Below are 3,391 nucleotides of genomic sequence, written 5' to 3'. Positions count from 1 at the left end.
ATGTTTCTGGTGGGAGAACACTCTCCAGTCATTAGCATTGGAGCAAAAAATCCCAGCTTCAAGTACAGGTTAATGGGTCCAGAACATGCTGAGACTGAGGGACAAAAGATCTTGGGGTTGTAGTGGATAGCTCAATGAAAGTGTCAGTCCAATGTGCTGTAGTGGTGAAAAGGGCAAACTCTGTGTTAGGGATTATTAGAAAAGGGACTGTGAATAAAACCACTGATATTGTTATTCCCCTGGATAGATCTATGGTCAGGAATCTAAGGTCACAAACTTCCATAAACTTCTAAAGCAGTTTGTGGATAAAAGGAAATACCACTTTACATGGAGCGTGATGAAAATGTGGAATTTGCTGCCAGAGGATGTATCGATGGCCACAGGAATGAACAGCTTTAAAAGGGGATTAGATAGATTCATGGAAAATCAGTCTATCAATGGCTACTAGCCATGGTGACTGAGGGGAACCTCCACATTCAGAGGTACTAGTCCTCTGAATCTCAGAGCCAGGGGGCAACATCAGGGGAAGGCCTCAGCCTTTATGCCCTACTGTTGGCCATTCAGAGAAACTGGTTGGCCACTGTGAGAGACAGGATGCTGGACTAGATGGACCACTGGTGTGATCCAGCAGGGCTCTTCTGATGTTCTAATGCACTGATGTCTTATGTGCCCTATTTTCTTTTTGGAGCACATTACAGAATTCTGTGTGTTTTGGGTTCTCAGGACCCACAATAAAAGGTCCGGCACACTTTCACTCCTTTGTTTGAGGTATTTGTTTATTCCAGAAGCTAAGGAATTATGTTCAGTTTAAAATATGCTAAAAATAGGGCTGTAGTGGTCAGTCAACTCATCATTTGGTTTCTATAATAAAAAAGTAACAATTTTAATATAAGTTTTTTTTAAAAAAAAAAAACCCTCAGTACTTTTCCCTTCAGAGCCAGGCCTCGGTTCCTGCTGGAACGCACCAGAGCACCGCTCCACCAGACAGGAGCCCAGGGGGCGGGAACATAAGCCCCACCTCCTGCTCCCACCAGCCATCAGTTGGGACACGGTGGTGGTGGGGAAACGTTCCCCGCTTCCCTGAGCCCCAGAGTGGTGGCCTTGGACTCGTAGCGGCAAATTCCACCTCTCGTGCGAGAGGTCATTCTGGCCCACAGCTCTCCTTAGGGGCTCTTTAAAAAGTTATGGCCACTGCTGCTGTTCTTGGTGGCAGCTGCGACACCCACGCGTGGGGGACTGTTCTTGGTGGCAGCTGCGACACCCACGCGTGGGGGAGGAGGGCGGGGTGGCCTTGGACTCGTAGGGGCAAATTCCACCTCTGCGTGTGATGTCATGAAAGGTCATTTTGGCTCCCCCAGCTCTCATTAGGGACTCTTTATAGACTTATGGCCGCTGCCACTGTTCTCGGCGGCAGCTGCGACACCTGTGGGGGGGGGAATATTCCAATGCCTCCCTGAGCCCCGGGGTGGTGGCCTTGGACTTGTAGGGGCAAATTCCACCTCTTGCGTGTGATGTCCAAGCGGTGTTGCCACACGAGAGGTCATATTCGCTCCCCCAGCTCTCGGGAGGGGCTCTTTCAAAACTTATGGCTGCCACTGCCACTGTTCTCGGCGGCAGCTGGCATGCCCACACGGGGGGGGGGGCAAAACGTTCCCATGCCTCCCTGAGCCCCGGGGTGGTGGCCTTGGACTTGTAGGGGCAAATTCCACCTCTTGCGTGTGATGTCCAAGCGGTGTTGCCACACGAGAGGTCATATTCGCTCCCCCAGCTCTCGGGAGGGGCTCTTTCAAAACTTATGGCTGCCACTGCCACTGTTCTCGGCGGCAGCTGTGACGGTTACCTCTCGTGTGTGATGTCGTGAGAGGTCATTCTGCCCCCCCAGCTCTCGTTGGGGGCTCTTTAAAAACTTATGGCCGCCACTGTTCTCGGCGGCAGCTGTGACGGTTGCTGGAGCCTCTCCACAAGATACCAACCAAGTTTGAAGAACATTGGACCAGGCGGTCCAATTCTACGGGCCCCCAAACAGGTTGCCCTATCCTCTCCATTGTTCTCTATGGTGGGAAAAAGTAACTTTTTCCCCACCATAGGGAACAATGGAGGAGATGGGGGCAACCTGTTTGGTGGCCTGTAGAATTGGACCCCCTGGTTCAATGTTCCTGAAACATGGCAGGTATCTTGGGGAGAGGCTCCAGCAGCTACCCTGTGATTTTGGAGGCTCTCCCTAAAACCACCTCTCCTCCAGCTCCCAGGATATACCCTATGTTTTTGCCATTGACTTCAATGGCCCATAGGATATAATGGGGTTGAACTGCGGGAAGCCGATTCAGATCAGAGAATCTGATTTGGCCCACAGCAGCCTGAAAGGGGCCCAAATGGGCCATTTTCGGGGTGCATTTGGTTCAGATGAATGCACATCCCTCCAGCAGCCGGCTTGCTCGGGGTCCCTGCAGCCGCGGGGATCCTGAGCAAGCCAAGGGAAGGGAAGGTGGTTTAAACTGCCTCTTCTTCCCTCCAGCAGCCAACTTGCTCGGGCTCCCTGAGCAAACCAAGGGAAGGGAAGGTGGGTGAGCAGCTGGAGACATTGAGCCTCAGCTCCACAAGTAATGAGCACTCGAGCCCCACCCCCAGCAGCCCTCAGGCCGGAGCAGCTGGAGCAGTCTTGGGAGGCGGATTGGCAAAAAGCAAAACCAAAAGCGCAGGCACTTGAGAGAACTCCAGGAATGGAGCCGGTTCCTCTTCCACAGCCCAAATGCGACCCACAAACCCTGAGCTTGCTTTTTCTCATTTGCGACTCTGGCCTCCGCATTCCTTTAATGAGGCAGCCCTGAAGCTTGGGGTGGTGGGAGTTTCTTTGCACGCAGCTTGTGCGGCTGGCTGAGTGCCTCTTCTGCTTGCCCACCTCTTGCCTCTGACCCTCATCTTCTGCCGGGCATGGAGGAGCCCAGCTCACCGAGGCTTCTTGCCTCCTGCTGCCTTGGCTCTTTGGTGCATGGGTAAGTCCCCAATGTTTGACTCTTCCTCTACAAGTCTCTGGTGCTGGAGGTATTTGCCTCCTTCCCTCCTGCCTGCTATGGCTGCATAATTGTGAGAGATTTTTTAACATAGTGTTCCTGCCAGGGAAGCTGGGGACCATGCCCATGAGTCTCAATTTCATCCTCACAACAACTCTGGTGGGTAGGTTAGGTAGAGAAGGGGAGATTTGGCCCGGGGTCACTCAGCCAGCAGAGTGAAAATACAAACCTGGGTCTCCCCAGATCAATCTGCAACTCTGACCACTGTGCAGTGCTGCCTCTACTGATCTGTAATGTACCAGAGGTGTTGTAATGTAATACTCAATTTCTCAAACGAGTGTATGCCTGTTGGTTCACTTAGGAGTCTTGATCCTGGTTGT

This window comes from Gekko japonicus, unplaced genomic scaffold (assembly GCF_001447785.1).
Source record: "Gekko japonicus isolate JY-2015 unplaced genomic scaffold, Gekko_japonicus_V1.1 scaffold1707, whole genome shotgun sequence".
In the NCBI taxonomy this organism is placed as follows: domain Eukaryota; kingdom Metazoa; phylum Chordata; class Lepidosauria; order Squamata; family Gekkonidae; genus Gekko; species Gekko japonicus.
Note: the sequence above shows the minus strand (reverse complement) of the source record.